Raw genomic sequence first — 14,047 nt, 5'->3', positions numbered from 1 at the left:
CTATTGCAACCGGGCACAGACCCTTAGTAGTGTATGTATGCCAAAGAAAATTAGATTAATGTTTCTCTTCAGCCAAGAGAATATCTTTTAGCACAGAAAACATTCGTGAATTAGATGTCCAAGCAGCATTATTGTGTAAATAGTTGTCAGAATAATTCAAATAAAGTTCAGAGGGTTTTTTTCTTTCATATAAATTCTGCCTGGTCTGAAGTGTTTATCAGGTTGTTATGTTTACATGAAAATGAAATATGTTACCTCTGAAACATTGTTGCACTCACATGCTCCATGAACACTGGCTAACAGCAGATATGCTGCAGTTTGTTGTACAGTGCTTAAAATAACTGCATGCAACAGTACAATACAACAGAAATGACCATGTTTGTTTGTTTTTAAATAAATCCAAATACATAAAATCAATTTACAATGAAATACAGTTCTGTTAGCGAGATGCTTATAGGGCAGAGTGTTCGGATAATGTTTAGCGTTGGCTTTACAGATATCTGCTAAAACTCACCAATGGCCAGGTCTGGATTAGGGATGGGACGATAACCGGTTTTATCGATAACCGTGATAAAATTTGCTGAAGGTTAGTAATATCGTTTAAAAATGAATTATCATTAAAACCGTGTTTGATTATCACGGTTTTAATAACTCGCTATTAAATCATGTCCAGCCAGCAACAGTCTGACGCAAGCGCAGCTCACAATGTTTTTTTGTTTTTGGCGAAAGTCAGTGACTTTTCTATGCTTTTCTATGCTTCTACACTTTTCATTGTAAGGAAGGAAATGCCACAGAATTTAATCTTTCTTTAAATTAAGTGCATAGAGTTGCTTGTTTTATTAGTTGTTTGTTGATTATTAAATATAAAACTTGCTGAAATGTTTTCAGTGTGAGCATCAACTATTTTTGAACACTTTTATCTCGTTTCAACAAAACCGTGATAATATTGATAATCATGATAATTTTAGTCACTATAATCGTGATATTACATTTTCATACCATCCCATCCCTAGTCTGGATACTCCGGCTGCTCTGGTGCAATCCATTTCCACTTCCACTATGAGCTTCCTGCGATGTGCTGAAAGGGTGTTTATCTTCCACAAGCTGGAGGGCCGCTTCTCTAGACATGTCTTTATCATTTGAGACAAGTGCTGCTGCAGATTCTGGAAGTTTCCTTGCCAGGAGGAGAGTTTACAGTGATGAAATCTAAGTAATGAGTTCAAAGTCGAGTTTTAAGGATGAATAAGGATCATAAAATGGTAAACACGCTGTTGGAGGTGAAATTCAGTAAAAACAATAAGATTGTGACTTATTAATGCAATCTGAAGTAAAGGTTTTCTGTATTAATTTATTTTAATATGTAATCTATTACATTTATGCTGAATTTTCAGCATCATTACTCAAATCTTCAATGTCTCATGAGCCTTCAGAAATCATTCCAATATGCTGATTTGATGTTCATTTCTTTTTATCAATGCTGAAAACAGTTGTACTGCTTAATATAGGATTCAGATTTGATGAATAGAAAGTTCAAAATAATTTCATTTATTTAAAACACTGTTTTTGGTGATATTACAAATGTCACTAGCTTTTGATCAATTTAAAAATGTATACATTTGTCAACAACAACAAAAACATATTGACCCCAAGCTTTTGAATGGTAAAGTAAGATGTAAAAAAAAAATCAGCAATATTACCGCAGACCTGTGGACTCCATCCGAGATATCTCCAAATATCTGGACATTTTAATTCCGACTACACCAGCAGCACAGGGCCCTGTGCACATGTGACAGAAAATATTGCTATATTATTATTAAATTATTTTCTGGAGGTCTACTTAAATTTTTTAGACCAAAAATAATTATTTTGTTTTTCCAGAGACCCAGAGTCCACTCCAAGTTAGGTGTTAGAATAATCTCATTCCCCAAAATGGCTTAAAGGGATAGTTCACCAAAAAATTAACATTCTGTCATTACTCACTCTCAAGTTGTTCCAAACCTGTATGATTTTCTTTCTTGTGTAAAACATAAAATATATTTTGAAGAATGTCATTTTTCAGAATATTTTATTTCACACACAACTGGCCTGCAATGAATCCATATAAACTATATGTTATGAATGCATTTGGGCATCAGAAACTTATAATGTATACTTTGAAAAATGGATAATTATTTACAGATTTATTAAAGAATATGCTACATTTCACTAATTCATGTTTTAAACAATAATTGAGCAGTAGATGACAGCAAGGGTAACCTAAATGTACAAATATGGAAAATGAGGATGATCAGTACTGGCTAATAACCAATATGTTACTGACATATTATGATCAGGAAAAGATTCTGCAGTGTTTGTTGTGTTCAGACCCAGGCAGAAGCATCCGCTCTGTCACTCTCAGCCTTGTACAGAGCTGTGCATTCCTCATCCAGCCACTCCAGGTTACGGGAATATATCTGCAGCCGGCAGATCAGGTTCTTTGATTAAAATCTAATTAGGAAATCATTTATTATAGAAGAAAGACTTATTAATGCGAGTTTTATATGGTCCTCATACAGTAATGGTCTAATGTGTTTCTTAAATGTTCTATGTGGTTGCAAAATCTGCAAAAAAAGATTTTTCACTGTTGAACAGGAGCATATACTGTACATTTGCATCTTAAAAATTAGAATATCATGGAAAAGTTCTTTCTTTTTTGTTATTTAATTTTAAAAAAAGCAAACTTCCTTAAATTCTAAATTTATTGCACACAAACTTAAATATTTCAAGAGTTTTTTTGTTTTAATTCTGATGGTTATGACTTACAGCTTAGGAAAATAAAAAAAAACACTATCTCCAAAAATTTAAATATTTTCTCAAAGATCAACCAAAAAAAGATTTACAAAACAGAAATGTTCAAGATCTTCAAAGCAGGTTTAATAATGCACTCAATATTTTGTTGGGGCTCATTTGCACGAATGTTTCTGTTTCAATGCGGCATGATAGCAGCCCAGCTCCTCTGTATTGTTTGTCAGATGTTACTTATCTTCCTCTTCACAATACCCCATAGATTCTCTGTGAGCTTCAGTTCAGGTGAGATGGCTGGCCAATCAAACACAGTAATATCATGGTCATCAAAACACTTGGAAGTGGTTTGGGCACTGTGGGCAGGTGCTAAAGTCCTACTGCAAAATGAAATCAGCATCTCCATAAAGCTTGTCAGCAGATGGAAGCATAAAGTGCTCCAAAATCTCCTGGTAGAAGGCTGCATTGGCTTTGGCCTTGATAAAATACAACGGAGCAACACCAGCAGACGTAAGGGCACTCAAATCATCACTGACTCTGTGCATCTCCAGTCTTCCTCCAGACTCCAGACCTTGATTTCCAAATGAAATGCTAAATTTACTTTCATCTGAAAAGAGGACTTTGGACCACTGAGCAACAGACCAGGGGTCTCATTTATAAAACTATGCGTAGGATCTTTACTAAAAGTTTACGTGCGCCCAAAAGCCAAAAATGGCGTACGCCAAAAAATATTCCGATTTATAAAACCGTGCGTACGCACACCTGTAAGCAATGTTCCCTTTATAAATCACAGATCACCCGCAGATGTGCGTACGTGAACCAGCCTCATATCCCGCCCTGTACACGCCCATTTTTAACCATAAATAGTCAATGCAAATCACCTCATGATTGCTGATCAGCATGTAAATGAGAGTGGAATCCCATATATACCTGGAAAACTGGCATGCGACCCGCCAATTAATTAATCCAAGAAAGTGAAAACGTGCATTTCTGTTAGCCTAATTTTAATAATGGCGACAGGTGAGAAAAGAGGAAAAAAACGTAATTTCTCAGATACTGAGATTGAAACACTTGTAGGGGAGGTGGAGGCTCGGAAAACTGTGTTATTTGGTGGCCACAGCAGTGGGGTCACTAATAAAAAGAAGCAGTGCGAGTGGCAAAGTATTGCTTCTGCCGTCAATTGTGTCAGTGGGACAGAACGGACAGTTGCAGAATTAAAGAAAAAAAGGTCCGACCTGAAGGTATACAAATTTTTTTTTTACCAACATATTACATTTGTGTTTTATTAGGCTATATACCTATATAAATAGCAATATTGATTTTCAAAAAGTTTTATTTACATGTGCTTACAGTATGCAAAATATGTGAAATAAAGATTCTCATTCATTCAAGGTGGAGGCAAAGAGAAGACTGTCCTCCCACCGCCAGAGCGTGGCTGCAACTGGTGGGGGCCCATGTACAGCTGATCTCACATCAGTGGACAGCAAAATCGCGGCTATAATTGGGGAGGTCAGCGTGTGTGGTATTGTGTCGGAAAAGGAGGGAGACACTGACGTGACTGAAACCACAGAGGAGCAAGGTTAAACCGATTTTTAATCATTAACGCTGTACATTTGAGTGTGTGGGGTGATGAATGGATAAATGTTGCCAATTGTTTGTCCTCCAGTCCTTCCGGAGTCTGAAGCTGTAAATGAACAGGAGGTTCAGGGTGAGGGGTTCTCAGATGCAGATGCACAGCGTCCGGCTCAAAGCAGTGCCCCTTCTGCGTCTGGCACGTCCAAAAGTGGTCGGGTACTCACTGACGCAGTCCTGCAGTTACAGCGAGAGACAATAAACGCTGTCAACAGGGTTGCAGATGCGCTACGGCAGATGAGAGAAGTGATGCAAGAAATTGCACAATCATTAAAAGATGCAGTTAAAACATGAACCTTGAGTTTTGTCTTTCTTTACAAACGCCGCATGACATCCTCACGGATTCTTGCACCTCGTTGATATCCCTCTTGTCGGCCAGGGGGCTGTGGCTCGGGGTCGTAATGCTGGGGTAGAGGGAGATCAGGAGGGAGAGGAATACCGTTTCTCAGTGCTATATTGTGCAAAACACCACACGCCCTGACAATCTTGCACACTTTTGCTGGATGGTATAAAAGTCTGCCACCCGAGGCATCCAGAGCACGCCATCTGCATTTCAGGATGCCGATGGCACGCTCCACAACTGCGCGGGCACGAGAGTGGACCTCGTTATAATGAGTTTCCTCTGCGCTCTGCGGGTTTAAAAATGGGGTGAGGAGCCAGCGTCTCAGGGGGTAGCCACTGTCGCCTGCAGGTTATAATTATATTAAAAACAAAATTGTTACAGTTTCTACTTTTTAATATTGTTAAACTCACCAAGAAGCCAGCCATCACGTACTGCGCCTGCATTTAGTCTGTTCCCTACACTGCTATGTGTCAAGATAAAGGAATCATGTGTTGAACCAGGCCAGCGTGCCACAATGTTTGTGAGGGTCATGTTGGAGTCACATATGATTTGCACATTAATAGAATGCACATGCTTTCTATTAACATAAGCAAATTCATTTTCAGATGGTGCCCTTATAGCAACATGAGTGCAGTCAATTGCGCCGATTACATTTGGGAAACCAGACATTGCTGCAAATTGCGTTTTAATTTCGGCCTGTTCTCGCACAGTGTAGGGGAACCTGATGTATCGACTAACCATATTAAGTATACCATTTAAAACGACAGATATTATGGCACTCAGGGACGGCTGTGATATACCAGACCTATAGGGTGAGATGATAGATTCCAATAGAATCATTTCATATACAAAAAGGTCTTAGAGACAAATTTGAGGATTACTTATTGTTTTTTTATATTATTAATTTACCTGTCTGCCAATTCCCGCTGGAAACAGCCGGTTGCCAAGAACCCCAGAGTGGTGAGGACTTGTATTTGGACTGGGATGGCATGGTTCCGGCGTGTTGCCCTCTCTAATACTGGACCCAATTCAGCACATAGATCCAAGAGCACAGCTCTAGGGAATCTAAATCGGCTTATTAGCCAGTCATCATCATGGGCCAGGAAATCATCATGGTCCCTGAAAACTCGTTCTCTCCTTATTCTGCCATTAGCGTAATCCTCCAACAGTGCCAGGAGTGCCATCATGAAGCATTACATACCCGGGTCACCGGAGAATTTATATGTTTCTAGCAAATAGACTGATCGTTAACACCTTGACAAAATCACTTAATTAATTTGTGGGCGAAAATTTAAGACGAAAATGTTATAGTGAACACATGCTTGACGGTTTTGTAATGAACACCGTAATAGTTAGGACCGATGATGAGTAGCGATTGTGCTTCATGACTGTATTTGCAGACTTTGACATTTTATGATATAGGCTATGTACATTAAGGAAAATATTTCCTTTTTACACTGTGTTCTGCAGTTCTCTAATAAAAGGGTATTTCATGCTATTCTGTAGGCTATCACATGTATCGCGCCATGTCCTCCTGTGCTCCCGTTGTGGACAATGTGACTGTAAGGCAGCGCTGATTATTATTTTATTTTACTTTTAATACATTTTGAATTACGTTTGGATTTTACTAGATGTATATAGCCTAAAACAATCGGCACAAATAACACTGTTGGATTTAATCTTCATGATAATGTGGATATAACGTATGAAATGGAGTGAAAATTAAATGTCATTCATTCTTATAATCGTTCTTCTCACATTTATTTTCTACAATCTAACTTCAGTTCACGACCTCACCATCGGTGTCGCCAATTCCCTTTGTCTCCAGAATGTGCGTACGCACGGCTCAAAGTTTGCTTAAAGGTGCGCACATTCTCCCGTCAAGTTTGTTTTTTATAGATCACAACCTTTGCGTGGGAACTGGCGTACGTACGTTTCCAGCCCCGTTTTGTGCGTACGCACGCTTTATAAATGAGGCCCCAGTTCTTTTTCTCCTTACCCCAGGTGAAATGCTTCTGACGTTGTTCTGGTTTAGGAGGCTTGGTTCTAGGAATGTAACAGCTTTCATTTTCCTTTCCTTTTCCCGAAGATGTCTGAGTGTGGTGAGTCTTGATGTGTGACTCCGGCTTCAGTCCACTCTTTGAGGCTCTCCCAAGGTCTTGAATTGGCTTTTCCTGACAATCTTCCCAAGGCTGTGGTCATCTCTGTTGCTTGTGCATAATTGTGGTTGCATGTTCTAAACTAGCCAAAGAGGTACCCAGCATTTATACTTAAAATTAATCAAACTAATCAAGCTCAAAATGATCTTTGATCTTTTTTAAGATCAAAAGTTGTATTTGATAACATGACTCAATGCACTGTGAACTGACATGAATATTTTATTAACTAAGATGAACAAAGGTTAATAAACGCTGTAAAATATATTGTTCATTCTTAGTTTATGTTAGTTAATACATTAACTCATGTTAACAAATGAGACCTTATTCTAAAGAGTTACCCAAAAATTTATATTTAATATTTTCATTTCAGGGTCTGAATACTTAGGACCATGTGATATTTCATTTTTTTCTTTTTTAATAAATTTGCAAAAATGTCAACAATTCTGTGTTTTTCTATCAATATGGGGTGCTGTGTGTACATTGAGGAAACAAATGAACCTAAATGATTTTAGCAATTGGCTGCAATATAACAAAGAGTGAAAAATTTAAGGTTGGTCTGAATACTTTCCGTACCCACTGTGTATATATATGTGACGGGATGGTAAGGCGGATAGAAACTAATAACCAAAATGAACAAAGTTCACTTTAAGCAAAATCTACAAGAAACTCTTAAGGTAGCCAACTACGCCACCTCGGGAATTTCACCCAAGGATATGTAAACTTTTACAGGTTCATTCTACCCAGAGAGGACTGAGACAGTTCTGTCAATTAAAACCTATTTTTATTCCATGTTCTTAAACAATTCATTAATAAATACCTTCCAGACAGTTACCTCTTAATTACCCACATACATATTCTATATAGAAGGTACTGTAAATCAACAAGGGGAAAAAAATAAATAAATAAATATCAAAACTGCAGGAGAAACCCAGATTGCCCAGGACACTGACAGAAAAGAAAGAATCCCCAAGCCCACCCAATGAGCAATCACTGCAACCACACTAGTGCTCCACACCAAAAGACGTTATAAAACTCCAGCTTGTTTAACACTCCACTAAAAAGATGGGTGGGCCAAGTACCCTCTTTAACGGCGTCCTCGGGGAGACCCACAGTACTACAAAATTTATAAATCCCAATTGAAAAAAATCAGCCAATATAAAAAAGATACCTGGGGCAATTACCATATATAACTGCTGGTAAAGGTTTGTGCAATTGTTCACCAGCAAATCTTCTGGGCTCAAATTTAATCAACAAAATACATATATGAAAAAAAAGAGAAAACAATTCCACAAACAATTTCCCACACAGGACAAGAATACAAAAAAAACAAAAACAATAAACAAAAACAAATTTACAAGAAAGACAAAACAGCAGCGTAGTCCAGGGGCCCGTTTCAGTAAGGAGCTTCAACCAACTCTGTTTAAACTTGAACTCTAGTTGACTTACCCTGAGATGGGGAACTCTGAGTTTTCGGTTACAGAACAGCTGAAATGAGTTGGTTTAATCAACTCTAAATTGACTGACTCTGAGTTAAGCGCGTGCACCATAACTATAAAAAGCCATTATCAATGGAGCGCCGATATTACGATTCACCATGGCGACCGCAGAAGTCTTGATTTCAATATTAAATTAAAAAACGAATAATACGAAGTTGGAATTTACGGAAGATACCCTGATTGACCACGGACGGTCCGTGTAACTCGCCACAACCCAAGAGTGTAGAATTGAAAATTAAACTGAGAAACAATTATCCATTTGTGAATTATTCCAAAGAAATGGAAAATAAAAGTTTAAAACCAATTTTTCATTTTGTTAATTTTGATGGTGCAAATTGAACAAAGCACTGCAAAGCGTTACACGGACCCATTCAGGCTCTGCTCGCGTTGGCCATGGTTGATTTCAATCGAATGTTCAGTCAACGTTTAATAAAACACAGAAAAAGTAAAATACGCTGGGCGCTATCAAACAATAAACAGTCATGGTGATTTGCATATTTTGTATCAGTTTATTTTGTGACAGTGACCACATAGCAAGATTGCACCAAATGACAATATGCACAGAATGTTCTAGAATAATAATTGTCTGGTGCCACGTTACTTGTTAATGCATGAGAGTAAGTCAGTTAGATAGTCAGTTAAATTGTCAGGTCTAACTTAGTCATTTACACGTGAAATGACATGAATGCATTCTGTGCATTTCATTCACAATTTGAATTTTTTTTTTTTTTTTTTTTTTTTTTTTGAGATTGAGAATAACAGACACACATAAGTGTTTCTTTTGAAGGCAGTGAAGAGAGCAGTGCCAAGCCATGAAAAGAAGTAAAGATATAGGGAGTTTCTTTAAAAAAAAAAATTGTATTTATTCTCAAATTTAACTTAATGGATATATACAGGGATGACAAAAAACTAAATTAATCAAAAATGTGCTTTATTACTGCATTTGTTTACAAGTAACTTTATTCAAGTAAAAAAAAAAAAAAAAAAGGATTTACGTAATATACTGTAGAATTTAGCTTTTTTTTTTTGGTCACTGGCGGCCACCCCATTTGGAGGCAGGGCCCCAGCATGGCCCCCCCACTGAAAATGCTCTAGACACGCCCCTGTGCATGATGTGTTTCTTTTTTTGTTGATATAGGCTTCATACAATAATAAAAATCATTCAATATATCATATTTTAATATTTATTTTCATTCCTGATTCCTGAAATTCAACACAGTTTGTAAGGATGAAAGAACCCGAGATACTTTGATTTCCTGAGAAACCGTGGCCAAAAGTTTTGAGAATTACATAAATATTAGTTTTCAAAAAGTTTGCTGCTAAACTGCTTTTAGATCTTTGTTTCAGTTGTTTCTGTGATGTACTGAAATATAATTACAAGTACTTCATACGTTTCAAAGGCTTTTATCGACAATTACATGACATTTATGCAAAGAGTCAGTATTTGCAGTGTTGGCCCTTCTTTTTCAGGACCTCTGCAATTCGACTGGGGATGCTCTCAATCAACTTCTTGGCCAAATCCTGACTGATAGCAACCCATTCTTTCATAATCACTTCTTGGAGTTTGTCAGAATTAGTGGGTTTTTGTTTGTCCACCCGCCTCTTGAGGATTGACCACAAGTTCTCAATGGGAATAAGATCTGGGGAGTTTCCAGGCCATGTACCCAAAATTTCAACATTCTGGTCCCCGAGCCACTTAGTTATCACTTTTGCCTTATGGCACGGTGCTCCATCGTGCTGGAAAATGCATTGTTCTTCACCAAACTGTTGTTGGATTGTTGGAAGAAGTTGCTGTTGGAGGGTGTTTTGGTACCATTCTTTATTCATGGCTGTGTTTTGGGCAGAATTGTGAGTGAGCCCACTCCCTTGGATGAGAAGCAACCCCACACATGAATGGTGTCAGGATGCTTTACTGTTGGCCTGACACAGGACTGATGGTAGCGCTCACCTTTTCTTCTCCGGACAAGCCTTTTTCCAGATGCCCCAAACAATCGGAAAGGGGCTTCATCGGAGAATATGACTTTGCCCCAGTCCTCAGCAGTCCATTCACTATACTTTCTGCAGAAGATCAATCTGTCCCTGATGTTGTTTTTGGAGAGAAGTGGCTTCTTTGCTGCCCTTCTTGACACCAGGCCATCTTCCAGAAGTCTTCGCCTCACTGTGCGTGCAGATGCGCTCACACCTGCCTGCTGCCATTCACGAGCAAGCTCTGCACTGGTGGCACTCCGATCCCGCAGCTGAATCCTCTTTAGGAGACGATCCTGGCGCTTGCTGGACTTTCTTGGACGCCCTGAAGCCTTCTTTACAAGAATTGAACCTATTTCCTTGGAGTTCTTGATGATCCTATAAATTGTTGATTTAGGTGCAATCTTAGTAGCCACAATATCCTTGCCTGTGAAGCCATTTTATGCAACGCAATGATGGCTGCACGCGTTTCTTTGCAGGTCACCATGGTTAACAATGGAAGAACAATGATTTCAAGCATCACCCTCCTTTTCAACATGTCAAGTCTGCCATTCTAACCCAATCAGTCTGACATAATGATCTCCAGCCTTGTGCTCCTCAACATTCTCACCTGAGTTAACAAGACGATTACTGAAATGATCTCAGCAGGTCCTTTAATGACAGCAATGAAATGCAGTGGAAAGGTTTTTTTGGGATTAAGTTAATTTTCAGGGCAAAGAAGGACTATGCAATTCATCTGATCACTCTTCATAACATTCTGGAGTATATGCAAATTGCTATTATAAAAACTTAAGCAAGTTCCCTTTCATAGGTCACTTCGATGCTGCGGTGACGTCACCACGTATGGGAACACCTTCGGTGTGACGAATGTCTGAAGCCCTATACCATCCCGCCAATCTTATTGGCCAAATAGCGCGTGGCACCGCCCAGCATGCGTAAGCATATATATACCTGGTGCCGCGCGCCATTTACCTCAGATTTCATTCCTTCAGTACGAAGCGAATCTTCTGTGCCCTATTATCTCGCGTTCTCAGCGATCATCTACGAGCAGTATACTCCTCTCCGCGGACGCAATGAGTCAACGAAAGGTAGGAGCCGTATGATGGGTTATCACGAGGAGGCACTTATGAGAGGTTCGTTGCAGCCTCTCTACAGGTTCTCTCCTTGATAGCCTATGGCTACAGTAAAATATGCATACACTTCCCCTGTGCACTAACGCCATTAGGAAGTATCCGCGCTCTGGAGTGTATTTCTTAAGTCGCCTCGCGTCTAACCCCCACCGTTTCGCTTCTGCGGTCGCCGAGGCCCCGCACGAGGTGTTGGTTAGGGGCGATATGTGCGGCTTGAATATGAATACAGTGATGCACTGGAGTTCCATGTGCTCGCTCTCCCCCACTCGAGCGCGTTAATCAACAGTTTTGCTCTTCAAATGGTGGATTACGGCTCACACAGCCGCCGCGTTTTCGCTAGCGGCTTGGCCCGATGTTATCTTGTTGGATTGAATCCTGCCGTGGATACGCTTCAGGATTATATACAACGAAACGCAGCGAGTTGACGCACACGCTTTTCTTCATGTTAATATGCCAGGGACTATGCCCTTCACTGAGAGCGCTGTTAGACTGCTAATGCACATCTACCCTCTCACTGCAGTCCCCATACTCTAACTTTGACTGTCTCGCAGCAAGGGCACCTCGAGCGTCATTGAACTGAGCTATCATTCGCGCGCCCCCTCAGACACTCTGCACAATCCAGTCTTCAGAGTTTGAGGGACGGCGCGGAGGCTGGCAAAGATGGCCAGCGTATGACGGTTCACACAGCCACCGCGTTCTCGCTAGCGGCGTGGCCCGATGTTTATCTTGTTGGATTAAATCCTGCCGTGGATACGCTTCAGGATTATACACAACGAAACGCAGCGAATGTGACGCATGCGTTTTTCCTTCATGTTTGCTTAGGACTGTGCCCGCCTCCAGAGAGCGCTGTTGGACTGCTAATGCACATCTAAGCCTCTCACTGCAGTTTCCACACTCTAACATTTGACTGTCTCGCAGCAAAGGCTCCTCGAGCGTCATTTAACTGAGCTATCATTCGCGCGCCCCCTCAGACACTCTGCACAATCCAGTCTTCAGAGTTTGAGGGACGGCGCGGAGGCTGGCAAAGATGGCCAGTGTATACGGTTCACACAGCCGCCGCGTTCTCGCTAGCGGTGTGGCCCGATGTTCATCTTGTTGGATTAAATCCTGCCGTGGATACGCTTCAGGATTATACACAACGAAACGCAGCGAGTTTGATGCATGCGTTTCCTTCATGTTCTCTAACATTGACTGTCTTGCAGCAAAGGCACCTCGAGCGTCATTGAACGGAGCTATCATTCGCGCGCCCCCTCAGACACTCTGCACAATCCAGCCTTCAGAGTTTGAGGGACGGCGTGGAGGCTGGCAAAGATGGCCAGTGTATGACGGCTCGCACAGCTGCCGCGTTCTCGCTAGCAGCGTGGCCCAATGTTTATCTTGTTGGATTACATCCTGCCGTGGATACGCTTCAGGATTATACACAACGAAACGCAGCGAGTTTGATGCATGCGTTTTCCTTCATGTTCTCTAACATTGACTGTCTCGCAGCAAAGGCACCTCGAGCGTAATTGAACTGAGCTCTCATCCGCGCGCCCCCTCAGACACTCTGCACAATCCAGCCTTCAGAGTTTGAGGGAAGGCGCGGAGGCTGGCAAAGATGGCCAGTGTATGACGGCTCACACAGCTGCCGCGTTCTCGCTAGCAGCGTGGCCCAATGTTTATCTTGTTGGATTAAATCCTGCCGTGGATACGCTTCAGGATTATACACAACGAAACGCAGCGAGTTTGACGCATGCGTTTTCCTTAATGCTTGCCAGGGACTGTGCCCTCCAACAGAGAGTGCTGTTGGATTGCTATGCACATCTAACCCTCTCACTGCAGTCCCCACATTCTACATTGTTTGCCTCGCAGCAAACAGTGCTTCGAGCAGCATTGGATTGAGCTGTAATGCCAAACGTTCCCTCAGACACTCTGCGCAATCCAGCTTTCAGAATTCGAGGGGCGATTCAAGGGTCCTGCACAGACGACCCATTTATGACGGCTCGCACAGCCGCCGTTTTTCGCTAGCGGCAAAGCCCGATGTTCAATCTGTTGGCCTAATTCCTGCCGTGGACACGTTTCAGGATTATACACAACGAGACGCAACGGCTCTTATACATACACTTCCCCTGTGCACGAACGCCACGAGCTTTTCGTGCCCGGATATTTTAACATGTATGACAGCGTTGCAGGAAGCGGAAATTTTGAGACCGCTAGTATGGTCTCGGCCGTGTGTGAACGCTTGCCCGACATTTCTCTATGGGTGTTACGCACGATTTGTCATGGATACACCATTCAGTTTCAATAAGGCCCGCCTCCTTTCCGCAGAATTCTTTCCACGGTGGCGAAGCCGATGGAAATAGCGGTGCTGCGACAGGAGATGTCAACTCTGCTGAGCAAAGGGGCTATAGAGGAAGTACACCCCTCTCAGATGGAGGCGGGGTTTTTTTTACAGCCGTCATTTTGTGGTAAAAAAAAAAAAAAAACCACTGACGGATTACGACCCATTCTGGGTTTACACCATCTGAATCTTGCACTCAGGAAGTTCCTCAGATTCGCTTT

This window comes from Carassius carassius, chromosome 39 (assembly GCF_963082965.1).
Source record: "Carassius carassius chromosome 39, fCarCar2.1, whole genome shotgun sequence".
NCBI lineage: Eukaryota > Metazoa > Chordata > Actinopteri > Cypriniformes > Cyprinidae > Carassius > Carassius carassius.
The sequence above is the reverse complement of the archived record's forward strand: the minus strand, read 5'-3'. Positions refer to the sequence as shown.